Source organism: Podarcis vaucheri, assembly GCF_965113315.1.
Source record: "Podarcis vaucheri genome assembly, chromosome: 12".
Lineage (NCBI taxonomy): Eukaryota > Metazoa > Chordata > Lepidosauria > Squamata > Lacertidae > Podarcis > Podarcis vaucheri.
In genome coordinates, this window is record NC_138750.1 from 3,165,605 (window position 1) to 3,178,849 (window position 13,245).

The 13,245-nt window shown below is 53.3% G+C and overlaps 1 protein-coding gene across 3 annotated transcripts in view; it reads left to right on the forward strand.

The window, feature by feature from the left end:
* Positions 1-800: 800 nt before the first annotated feature.
* The window catches only part of EZH2 (enhancer of zeste 2 polycomb repressive complex 2 subunit), a 64,208-nt gene continuing 51,763 nt past the window's right edge, over positions 801-13,245 (forward strand). For 2 of the 3 annotated variants that reach the window (XM_082192804.1, XM_082192807.1), the window contains exon 1: positions 801-915. The gene's annotated coding sequence lies outside the window, so the exon portion shown is untranslated. Of the gene's footprint in view, positions 916-1,041; positions 1,058-13,245 lie in introns of those variants that run through there. The other variant, XM_082192805.1, reaches the window with a different exon arrangement.

Genomic DNA, 13,245 nt, shown 5'->3' on the forward strand with positions numbered 1-13,245 from the left:
AATAATTCCAGGCACATCTCCTTGGCGCCCTGAGGCCAGACCCCCCCCCCCGCCCTTATCTCTGGCTTATCTCAGGAAGCTTCAACTCTAGGCTGCAGCAGCTGCTTCCCCCGCTGCCCTCGTCATGACACTCGCTTCCCCCCAGGTTCCCGATGGCTACCCTCGGATCTTCCAGCGCCCATGACGGAGTCACTCAAAGCAGAGGGATTCCGGGGATCTGTTAGGCTCCCCTGCCCTGCAAAAGCTTCGCCCGCGTCACCTGCTCGCTGGCGGCGCTCATTCGCCTTCGCCCCAATGTGGCGGGGCCGCCTCCTCGACAGGGTTTTCTGTGTCTGCACAGGGTTTGAATGGGTGCAGGAATGGTAAAATGCACAAGTTCAAAAACTTGGGCTTACTTGTGAGGAAGAGTGCTGCCGTCCTATGAACTGGGGGGGGGCAGCTCCTCGGGGCAGAGACCCCGGCGGAAGCCTCCCTCAGGGCCAGAGAGCGAGCCGACGGACCCCTCCTCCTCCCCCCCGCCTGCTCCGTCGAGGGCTGCGCCCCTCCCGAGGGAGAGCGGGGCTCCCGAGAGCGAGGCGGAGGGGGGAGGGGGAGGGGCGGGGAAGCCGCGCGCCAGAACAAAGAGCTTCTCCCGCCTCCCTTTCCCGCCCGCACGTGGGGGGCCGAGCAGGCCCTGGCCCCGCCTCCCGCGGCCGCCGGTTGGCGGGCTGCGCGGCGCGCGGGCGGGCGGGCCCGTCCAATCGGGGCGCCGGCAGGCCCTCGCCAAGGAGCGCGCTGCCCATTGGGCCGAGTTTGCCGCCCGCGCTCTAGTCCTGAGCGGGAGGAGGAGGGCGAAGGCGCGCGGGAGACGCGGCGGGCGGGCGGAGCGGGCGCCCGAGGGAGAGAGCGAGGCCGGCGGCGGCAGAGGGCGCGAGGGTGAGCGGCGGGCGGGCGGGCGCCTGAGGGGGCGCGCGGGGGGGGCTGAGGGGCGGGGCCTGCCCTCCGGGAGAGAGCGCCCCTCCCCCTGCAACTGCCACGGGCGGGGGGGGTCGGGGCGCCGCCTCTTCTTCGGGGAGCAGCAGGGAGGGAGGGGGCGCCGGGCATGGGCGGCGGGGGGGGGGGTCCGGAGCCGCCTTCCCTCCCGGGGCGGCGGGGGGGGGCAGGGGCGCTTCCTCCCAGCCCGGGTCGCGGCGGCGGCGCTGGGCTCGGGCGCCGAACTCTCCTTTGTTTGAATGGGCGCCGCCTCCGCGCGCCCGAGGAAGCTGCCGAGCGGGAAGCCCGGCTCCGGGCGAGGCGTCCCTGCCGCCGCCGCCGCCGCCGCCGCCGCGCCCTTGCCCGCTTCGTGGGGCGCCGGGGGGTGGGGCGAGGGAGGGAGGGGACCCTCCTCGCACCTGGCGGACCCCGGAGCAAGGGGGCTTCCATGCCTTCGCCGCGGGCTGGCTGCTCCTCTCAAAATGCTAATCGCTATAATCGGGACTTACCTTTTCTGGGGGGAATCCAGTAGGTGCAAACCCCGCCTCTGATTCCCCTCCGTAGTGCCCCCGCCCCAGAGCCCCCAGGACGCTCCAGCCTTTTGAATCGAAGGTGCTTTCCCACTTTACCAGAAGCATGATGGGTGATGCCGGTGGAAGAATTTTGAATAAGTTGTTGCCGCTACTGTTTCCAAAATTGAAAAGCCTTGCGTATCAAAGCAGAATTCCTGTACATGTGTACTTCAAAATAGACATGCATAGGATTGTGCTGCAAGTCTTTTGTGTGACTGGTATTGGTAGAAAAGATTAATATAATGCTTGCTTTAAAGTAATCCACAATTTTGTTAACCCGGAGGATGGATTTAAGCAGATCCAGTCCTGCTGATGGCAGTGATAGTTCCTAATTTTTGTGGCTGGTGTGAAGCCTGAAAATACAGTGTAGCCCATTCTGGGCTTTCACTAGAATTTCCATCAGTGGAAGTCCTGACATTCATCTGATGGCTGCAACTGTGTTTGAAGGTGTCACTTGATTAAACAAACAGTGGATGGATTTTATGTCTGCAAATGAATGAGCAACATGAAAAGGAAAAGAAAACATTTGCTTTTAGATAATGCCTGTTAATGTCGCAGTAGGTACCATCTCAGGAGAAGTATTTCAATTAATAAATAACCATGTGTAGGGGGGGAGTGATAGTTTTTGTTTGTTACGATGTTAGTATTCTTGTGTTTTTATATTGTAAGCCAACCTACAGAAATTTAATAAATAAAGGTAAGGTAAGGAAGAATTCCTATTCTAAGAAGCTAGCTGCCATCAGCGGTTTTTGTAAGCTTTATACGAAATAGAAATCAGACTGGAGTCCTAGGCATACATTATTTCAGAGCTTTCCAAACTGTGTGTCATGACACACTAGGCTGCAGTGTGTAGGTGTGTTACGCGAATGCCCCACCCCCTGCTCTTCTCAGGGCTGGAAAGGTGTTAGTTTAACCTCTGGTTTGCTAGTAAAACAGAATTACTGTGTCAAGAAATGATGCATGTCCTAAAAGTGTGTCACCAACATGAAAAGTTTGGAAAGCTCTGCATTACTTGCTAAGGAGTAGGCCTAACTGAACTCAGTTACTTCAGAGTTGACAGGTGTATTGTTGTATTATCAGTTTCTTTTAAAAAATGTGCTGTCAAGTTGATCAGGAATAATCAGAAGATTTTTGGTTGGTCAACCAATTAGCAAACATTGCAAGCTTTATTAAACTGGTATCACTTTCTAGCCCACTTTAATATGTTCCCACAAAGCTTATTTTTGCACAATATAAAAATAATTTTCTCTCTCCGGTATGTTTAGTAGGTATAACAATTTGATGTTTTTAAAATGGGTAGGCTAATGAATTGAACAAAATGAGCATGATACTTAAAAGGAAATAGCATGTTGTCAGAGCTGCCACCCAGTCCCAGCTCACATAGGACCAAGTCCGCCAGCGTTCACTTTATAAGAGTCTTTATTAAGTTACAGGTTTCATTTCCGAACTGCAGCGTGCAGCTCTACACCTTCTGCCCTAGGTCGGCGAAGACCCGTCTGAGTCCCCGCCTCTTGCACACCAGCTTAATACCCTAGCCTTGCTCCACCTCCTTCGCCTCTCCCTACGTCTCTGGGTCCTTCTGCCCCCCTGGGCCTCCTCCCTTCTACTCTCCTCTGACGCTGACCCCCCTGATCCTTCTGCCTCCTTGCGGCGGGCTTTGGGACCTGGCTCACTCTCCGGGCTGCTTACTGCTCCAGCTTCCGCTGCATTTGAACTTGGCGCGCGCGCCCAACTCTCTACTTTCCTCTTAACCGTTGCCTCGCTCTCTGAGGAGGGCGTGACCACCCCTGACTCGTGCCCTCCCTCCTGCTGACAGCCTCCGGAACCCGATGCCTGGCTACCTTCCTCCCTGCTGCTCTCAGTCTTGAGCGTGGGTCCCGACTTCCAGCTGCTGCCGCCCTCAGTTATGAGCGTGGGTCCCGACTTCCAGCTGCTACTCTCTGAATCTCCTCTGTTCCCTTCCTCCTGGGGTGTCCCCCCGGATCCCCCCCTTGCTCTGCTCACTGGGGCTCCCTTTTGGGAGTCCTCTGACTCACTGCTTAGGCTTGGAGATCTCGGGTCGTCATCATCACTCATTTTCCCTTCGGATTCCTCCCCCTCGCTCTCTGCTTCCTCCCTTCTCTGCGTCTCTGCTCCTGAACCCCTGACATCCATCCCCCCCTCGAAGCCCCCCCTTCCCCCCTCCCCGCTTTCAGGTGTGGGTGCTGGGTGCTCCATCATCACGGGAGGGAATGCCGGATACAGTTCGCTCCCCGTGGTTGGCCGCCAACTGAAGACCTCCGAGTCTTCCTCCTCGCGGTCGCCGACGTTGACCTGTTCCGCTTCCATCTCTGTACCGCCGTGCTCGAACCCAAGGTCCTCCCCGAACACGTCCATGTCAGTCTCTGCGTCGGTCGCTCGACCTGGCATCTCCAGCCACTTCCGGCGCCATTGCTCCTCCGGTCGATCGTCCCACCAATACGAGGTGTCTGACGCCGAACCCGCCGGCGATCCTTCTGGGGAACGGGTGCTCAGTGCGGGTTCCCCGTCCGAGTCGAATCCATGGAACGTGCTGGAAGAAAGTGTGGGCGTGAACAGCCAGTCGTCGAAGAAGCTCGCTGGCATGGGTCTGTGTGGGAAAAGGGCATGAAACTCGTCCTTGAGCAGGGGTTCCTCCAAAGCGTAGTCTGGCACCCAGCTATTGGCGCTGGCCCGGGTGCCCTCTCTGGCTAGGAGGTATTCGACTCCCTCTTCCCCCCATCTGGAGTCCAAAATCTCCGTGACCTCGTTGATGGGGTCTTGCTGCGTCACCCCTCGCGTCTCCGTCTGCTCCCGGAACGGACTCGGTGCCGTCCCTGGCTCCTGGAATCTGTGAGGTGCCTTGTAGGGAGTGAGCACCGACCTGTGGAACACCGGATGCATTCTGGAACCCTCCGGCAGCACCAGTCGGAAGGCTACCGGGTTGATCTGTGCTTCGACTTGGTACGGACCAATTTGCTTGTGCCCCAACTTCTTCTTGGCTAGTGACCTGGTCGGCACTGCGTGGGCTGCCAACCAGACCCAGTCTCCCACTTGGATCTCTTCGCCAACCCGCCTGTGCTTGTCAGCTTGCACCTTGTAGGCGTGCTTAGCTAGCTCCAGCTGCCGTCTGAGTTGATCGTGTACCGCCTGCAACTCTGACGCGAACGCGTCCGCCGTCTGTGGTTCTCCGTCCCCCACTCTCTCCCGTCCCGGGAAGGTTCTGGGATTCCTCCCATTGTTGGCGAAGAACGGCGTCACCCCTGTGGACACGTGCTTCGTGTTGTTGTAAGCGAACTCGGCGAGCGGCAGGTAATCCACCCAGGTCGCAGGTTGTTGATTGGCATAGCATCTCAGGTACTGCTGCATGATGGCATTGACCCTCTCTGCTTGCCCGTTGGTCTGCGGGTGTCTTGCTGATGCCAGATCGACCTTGACATTTAGAAAACTCATCAGCTTCTGCCAGAAATTCGAGACGAACTGGCGCCCGCGGTCGGACAGGATAGACCGCGGCAGACCATGCACTTTGAACACGTGATCTATGAACAGTTTGGCGGTTTGTTCCGCCGTGGCCACCTTCGCACACGGAATGAAATGTGCCATCTTGGTGAACAAGTCCACCACCACTAGTACAGCTGTCTTGCCTCTCGAGCTGGGTAGATCCGTAACAAAGTCCAGGGCCACCCTCTCCCACGGTTCAAACGGCGTTTGCAGCGGTTCCAGCAGTCCCGCCGGTGGTTTGTGCACCGGTTTGGCCCTCTGGCAGGTGTCGCACCTCGCAACGTAGTCCGCGACTTCCCCTCTCAGTCTGGGCCACCAAAAGTCCCTTGCGACTAATTCCACCGTTTTTTCCGTGCCAAAGTGCCCGGCCGTGGGTGCGTCGTGCAGCTGCTGCAGTACCCTGGCGCGAAGTTCGTCTCCCGGCACGTAGATGGCCCCTTTACGTAAGAGCAAGCCGTCTCGTATCTGGAACTCGTCGCCCTTCGCCGTGCCCTTGTGCACCTCTGCCATCTTCGCCTGCGCGAAGGAGTCGTCCTGCAACGCCCGCCGCACCGCATCCAGGTCTACTGTGGCTGAAGCGCACGCCCACGCTGTTGGCGCGAAGATGTGCATGGCTGCCGCTGGCGTCGCCTCTTCGAGGTATTGCGGTTTGCGGGACAGTGCATCCGCCATGACGTTGGTGTCGCCTGGGACGTACTCTATTCGGAAATTGAAGTCAGCAAAGAACTCCGCCCAACGTATCTGCCTCTGGTTCAGGAACTGAGCCGTGCGCCAGTGCTCCAGATTCTTGTGATCCGTGCAGACCTGCACCGTGTGCTTGGCGCCGATCAGGAAGTGCCTCCACGCCTTGAAAGCTGCATGAATGGCCAGCAACTCCCTGTCCCAGATGGTGTAGTTCTGCTCCGACTTGCTGAGCTTTCTGGAGTAGAACGCTCCCGGCCTCCAGACCCCCTGTGGGTCCCTTTGCAGCAGGACAGCTCCCACTGCTCTATCGGACGCGTCTGTCTCTACCCGCATCGGTCTGCTGGGGTCGATATGCAGCAGTTGCTCTTCCGACGCGAAGAGACGCTTGAGTGCTTGAAAGGACTGCTCCGCCTGCTCCGTCCAGATGAATTTCTTTTTCTTGGAGCTTAGCGTGTCCGTAATGGCCGCCGTCTGCATCGCGAACCCCTTGATAAACTTGCGATAGAAGTTGGCGAAGCCGACAAACCGCTGGACCTCCTTCCGGTTGCGCGGGCTCTTCCAATCCAACACCGCACGAACCTTGGCGCTGTCCATGGCTAGCCCCTTGTCCGACAACTTGTAACCCAAGAAATCCACCTCCGTCGTGTCGAACTGGCACTTCTCCAGTTTGGCGTACAGTCGATGCTGCTGCAGCCTCTTCAGCACCTCCCGAACATCTTGGTCATGGGCTTGCTGCGATTCGGAGAATATCAGGATGTCATCCAGAAAGCAGACGCACTTCTTGTAAAGGAGTCCCGCCAACACATGATGCATGAAAGCTTGGAAACAGTGAGAACCGTTTTGCAATCCAAACGGCATCACTCTGTATTCGTAGGTGCCCAGAGGCGTGAACATGGCTGTCTTCCACTCATCGCCCTCCCTCATGCGGATGAGATTGTACGCACCTCGCAGGTCCAACTTGGTGAACACGCGTCCCTTGCGCACCGTCGCTAGTAGGTCGTCAATCCTGGGCATGGGGAAATCAGAAGGCTTGGTCATCTTGTTTAAGAGGCGAAAATCCACCACCAGTCTTTTTTGGGGCGTGTCTTTCTTCTTCACGAAGAAAACAGGACTGCCCCCTACTGCCCTGGACTCCCGGATGAAACCGCGCTGCAAATTGTGATCTATGAACTGTTTGAGTTCCTGTAATTCGTCCTCAGACATGGAATACAGCTTCCCTTTCGGCAGCGTCGCCCCTGGTAGGAGGTCAATCTTGCAGTCATATTGCCTGTGCGGTGGTAGCTTGTCAGCCTCTTTCTCGCAGAAGACCTCCAGAAAGTCTGCGTATTTGTGGGGGACTGCTTGCAACGTTCCCAACTGCAGTTGTGATTCCTCCTCCTCTCCCTCCTGTCTGGGCAGGATGCAGTGTTCTGCGCAATAAGAGGAGCCGAAGATCAGCTGTCTCTGGTACCAAGCCAGTGTCGGACTGTGCCTGTCCAGCCAACTCATGCCCAACACAATGGGCGTGTCCGACAGTTGGGTGACATTAAAACTGATGACTTCCCTGTGGTTGCCAAGGCGCATCACCATCGGTGGCGTTTGCTTCACCACCTGCCCCCCTAGCAACTCTCTGCCATCCACTGTGACGACTTGCAGGGGCAGAGTGGCAGGCAGTAGCTGTATAGCGTGCTGCTCCACAAAATCCTGCGCTATAAAGTCTGCGTTGCTTCCAGAATCCACAGAAAGCGGCACTTCGATAGTGACGCCATCGGGTAGCTGGAGAGATGCTGTGAGCTGCACTACTGGTTTGGGTGGGAGGGGGTCCGTGGGTTGCAAGATCGCTGGGGACTGCTTCACTGATGCGTCTGGCTGGGCCCCAGTGCCTCTGTCTCCAGCCAGACATCGTCGTTTCCCTGCTGTGGTTCTCCTTGCTGCGTTGCTGCAGTCACCATTGCTGAGGCTGCAGTGTGCTTGTGGAGCCTCCGGGGACACTCTTTCGCCAAATGGCCTGGATCCTCGCAGATGTAACACTTCCTGTTCCCTCTAGGAGGCTTCGCTTTCACTGCTGTCGGTGCTTGGGCTCTGGCTGCTGACTGAGCCCTTGCACCTCCAACCTCCATCGGTTCCCCTCCCCCTCCAGGCGGAGGTGTGGATTGCGCACGCGCTGCTTCTCTTGGAATGAAAGAGAAACTTCTCGCTGCTTCGCGCCCTCCACGTCCTTCATCTCTGCACCATGGACGTTCTTCCAGCCTCACCCCCACAGTCAGCGCCCTTTGGACCACCTCCTGCGTGCTTCGGGGCCTCTCCCCCCTTGCAATCTCATCCTTGACCGCAGAGCTTAGACCCTCCCAGAACAGGTCTCTGACAGGGGGCGAATCCCGGTCCCACTCTAAGGCACTGACCAGCGCAAAAAAGCGGGCGTGGTACTGCCGGACGCTTGCCCTCCCTTGTTTTAGTCCATGAATCTCCCGTCGGGCAAGATCCACATCAATAGTAGACAAAAAACACGCATCCATCGCTTTGATAAAGGCATCTGCATTCTGAAGCGCCGGATCTTTATCCCTCCACAAATTGCGTAGCCACGCTTTAGCATCCCCATGCAAATGGGATAGTATGAACCCCACTTTCTCTTCCTCATCTCTAAAGTCTTTTGCCAGCAGTTGCAGTGCGCACATTACGTCTGCTCGAAAATTGGGGTACTGTTGTAAATTCCCATCGAAGTGAGCCACAAGCCCTCCTGCTCTCCGTGCCAACCCAACCCCCTCCGGTCTGGGTCCTGGCTGCCCGTGTTTAACCCATGCTTCAAACCTGGCGTGGAGATCTCTGTAGGCGGCTGCCGCATCCTCCTCCCTCTTCTTGGATGCCAGTACCTCCGCGTTCAATTGGGTAACTGCCTGTTGCAGCGCTGCAACTGTCTCTGCTTCCGTCATCTCTGCTAACCGTCGTGAGCTTGCTCCCAAACACCGATCCCCTCCTCCAGCTGCCTCTCTCTCCGCTGCGAGATATCAGGTGTCCGAAGCTTTTGAGAGACGGGTCTTACTGTCAGAGCTGCCACCCAGTCCCAGCTCACATAGGACCAAGTCCGCCAGCGTTCACTTTATAAGAGTCTTTATTAAGTTACAGGTTTCATTTCCGAACTGCAGCGTGCAGCTCTACACCTTCTGCCCTAGGTCGGCGAAGACCCGTCTGAGTCCCCGCCTCTTGCACACCAGCTTAATACCCTAGCCTTGCTCCACCTCCTTCGCCTCTCCCTACGTCTCTGGGTCCTTCTGCCCCCCTGGGCCTCCTCCCTTCTACTCTCCTCTGACGCTGACCCCCCTGATCCTTCTGCCTCCTTGCGGCGGGCTTTGGGACCTGGCTCACTCTCCGGGCTGCTTACTGCTCCAGCTTCCGCTGCATTTGAACTTGGCGCGCGCGCCCAACTCTCTACTTTCCTCTTAACCGTTGCCTCGCTCTCTGAGGAGGGCGTGACCACCCCTGACTCGTGCCCTCCCTCCTGCTGACAGCCTCCGGAACCCGATGCCTGGCTACCTTCCTCCCTGCTGCTCTCAGTCTTGAGCGTGGGTCCCGACTTCCAGCTGCTGCCGCCCTCAGTTATGAGCGTGGGTCCCGACTTCCAGCTGCTACTCTCTGAATCTCCTCTGTTCCCTTCCTCCTGGGGTGTCCCCCCGGATCCCCCCCTTGCTCTGCTCACTGGGGCTCCCTTTTGGGAGTCCTCTGACTCACTGCTTAGGCTTGGAGATCTCGGGTCGTCATCATCACTCATTTTCCCTTCGGATTCCTCCCCCTCGCTCTCTGCTTCCTCCCTTCTCTGCGTCTCTGCTCCTGAACCCCTGACACATGTCCAACTGTCTTTCTTTGTGGTTTTTAAAGATACCACATTGTGAAGATAGACATTACTTTTCTTAGGCAGCAACACTAATTTTGAGAGAAGCCAGCTTAACTGTGTCCTGGTGGCACTGTTACCCATTGTGGAAAAGTCACAAGGAGGATGTTTAGTTTGATGCACGTTTATAGGGTATGCCTAATTGGCTGTGACTTTCTGTCATCTGATATATTTCCAGTATATACTGTTTACTGGCAACATACACACGTTTCACTTGTGCAAATTCAGCTTGGCCAAATATGTAAAAAATCTGCCATTGCCCTCATCTTGGGAGAGCATTCAGAGGTGCAGGTAGAGTACATTTTTTGACAATATGCAATTTTGTTCAGGAAGCTATCCGCAAGCCTTGGGAGCCCGGCGTGACTTCCCGCCAGGCTCCCAAGGCTTGCGGACAGCAGCCTGCAGCCCAAAACCCGGGGAGTGCAGCGGGGCTACTTCCGGTGCTCCTCCAACCCGGAAGTGGGCAGCCACGCAGCACAGCACCGGTAAGAGCGAGTGGTGGCAGTGGGCAGTGGGGGTCACCATGGGCCAGATAAACGAGTCCCGCGGGCCTTAGTTTGGGGGCCCCTTGTAGGCTGCCTTCTGTGGCTGATAGACTGCATTTGAATTTGGCAGTCACAAGTTCTGTGAATACATTCGAAAGCCTAAGAGGCAACTGCATTCATTTCACATCACAGTTTCTCATTTAGGGGAAGTTTTTGACAATTATATATTGCTGACTATTGCGGGGCATGGTAGCACATTCCTAATGTGCGCTTGACTAACATCTGTGTTCATAATCCACTAAATATTTTTAAACTTGCTGATGTAATAACAGAGCTTCCTTTTTCTAAATAATCAGCAAGCTATTATTGTAATAAACTGAAAACGTGTACATTGCAGTGCATTTTGGTATGCAAGGGGAGCGAGATCCATAGCACCCAGAAATTGCGTCCTGTTTTCTCTTCCATATTTTCAAATTCTTCTTGGTAGTAACTTCAAGATTAGGATCAGAATCCAGGTAGCAGTACCTGGCCCTCTTGAAGCAGAGCAATAGTTTAGCTAGCTGATCTGACAAAGTGGCAGAGTTCAAAGTTTGACTTGGTTGCTTTTGGATAAAGTGTTTCCGTATGGAATTGGGGGAGAGGAAGGAATACGGACTTAATGGCCAGTGGGGTGTGGAGAGAACAAGACCCAGAAGCTATTAATTTATCACACAGTTTTTGTAAAAATAATATGATCCTGCTTATTCCAAGAGTATGTGTGTAGGTAGTTTTAAAAGTAGTTTTAAGAACTGTGTTAGTCATATTTTAAAATCCTACAAACCTTGTTTAAAATGAGCCTTTTAAGCGAGTTCCTTTAAAAAAAGAAGTCCCTAGTCTTCTAAATTTCCTTTTCTTTCTCTTTTAACCTCTCTTCTATTTCTTTTTAAAAAATCTCTTACTTTATTCCTTTCTTTTCCCCACCCCAATGTTTTTATTGTATTTAGATCAAAGTCATAGTTTGGACAAAAAATGGGAAAAGATATTTGATATTAACTTCTGTATTTTTCTCTATAAAGCCTAATAAAAGTTGGGTTTTTTTAAAGGGGTTTCTCTTGGAGCATAGCTGTGTAGTATTTCAAAACAATCGAGTCCCATTATCAGGACCTAACTTGCGCCTAATAGGAGCAAAATAGAGCTTAAAAAGAAAGGGAGAGAAGTTGTTGGCTTGGCCCTGTTACTAGTTGTTAAGTCTGGCATTTAGATATTGCTGCTGTTAATCAATAGTCTGGACTGCATGGCGTTGCATTGCGAGCCACATACAGCCTCTGGTGGTCCCATTCGTCGGTTGACTCAACATAGCATACATGTGGTGGCCATTAGGCAGGGTTTTTTATTTGTTCTTTTTCTTAAGAAAAGCAATACAAATGGTTGAATATTTAAGGTGAGCCAGAATGGTTATCAAAATTAAGACAGCATGGCATGTTGGACAATAGTTGTTCTTGCAGTCATGAGATGTGCAGATTTCAACCCAATAAGTATGCAAAGAAACAGTACTCCCAAGTACTGTTATTGAAAGGATAATCTCAAGAGCCAAGAGTCTAAGAAGAGGGCATTGTGTTTCTTTGCATATTTATTGGGTTGAAATCTGCACATCTCATGACTGGAAGGCCAGCAAGTGAAATTGTACTAGAAAATGAATAGGAACTTAGCAGAGGGCAATAAAATAAGGTACCCAAGGATCTTGATTTGAGTTCTTCAGTTAACCTACACTGTTGGTTGTCATTTCCAAAAAGACCTATAATTGTAATTTTAATGAAACAGCATTTCATTTTATCTTTGTGTCTGTTTTGGACATTCCTCAATCTGTTCAAAGAAATGAATATGGAAAGTCAATTTTTATCATATTGTGAGGGGACTGTTTATCATATTGTGAGGCAACTCCCCATTTGCATGCTACCGAACACCCATGCGGTGCCAGGAACCCAGAAGTGTAAACCAGAAATGGGGAGCATCCTGGAGAGTCCTCCTGGCTCACAAGGAGACCCTTCCCAGAACCCGAAGAGGACATCCTCTTTGGGTTCTGGAGAGGGTCTCCTCATGAGCCGGAGGGACAGTGGGTCTTGTTGAGCAGCTCAGCTGATGCACGGGGAAAGAAGATTCCCCATGCATCACTGGTGCAAGCCCCGCTGCCCCTCCAGGGTGCTCCCAATATACGTGATTTTGGTTACATGCGGGGAGGCCTGGAACGTAATCCTCACATATATTGGTAGTTGCCTGTATGTTTCCTTCTCCTTATGAACAATGTTAGTAGCTGCTTCCACCACTGTATGCCAATTCCATATATTTATTAAAATAGCTACAGAAACTTTCTTATTTCAGATGCAATTATAATGTCTTCATTATTACAACCCAGGGCATAGACATGTCAGAGATCAGGCTGAGGAGGAATGGTGAGAGCCTCTTCCTCCCCCTGCTCCTGACCAGGAGCAGTGGCGCAATATGGATTTAGAACAATGGTTTTGCAGAGGAGCATAGTTCTGAAGACAAAAGTTGGGGCGAACGGGGGGGGGGGGGGCTGAACAGCAAGGTGAAGAAGAACTGGAAGAGAGAGAACTAACAGACTCTTGCTGGAAAGTGTCCAGTCTATCAGTTCAAGGTCACGTAGAGCAGATAAGGTAGCTACAGAAAAAGCACAGAGGTTGCGAGATCAGGTTGCAAGGCATGGAAGTGACTAGGGGGGAAGTTGGTGGAAACCTTAATTGGGAACATCTTCATTCTGAGAATGGCTGCTTTGTTCTTTTGCTTTGATCATTAAATAATCTTTAAATTGTAAGTGACTCTTTTCACTTTGTCCTGCTTATCTACGGCCAAAGGTGGGGGAAGGAAGCTGTGTCCCTGAAGCCTGACAGGACATGAAGCAGATCTACTAATTACACAGTCATTAATGTGTATGGTTTATTTTAATTTGGAATCTAATTAGGAAAGAAGCTATATTCTATGTAACCCCATACTATGAAAAGCCTTCACTTTTATCATCCCTTTCCAAAAAGAAGTAGCAGCTGCCTGCTGTATGTTTTCAGCTACTCACCTTCATAGAATCATGGAATTACGCAAATTGGAAGGGACCACAAGGGTCAGCTAGTCGAACCCCCTGCAATGCAGGAATCTTTTGCCCACGTGGGGCTCGAACCCACAACCCTGAGATTAAGAA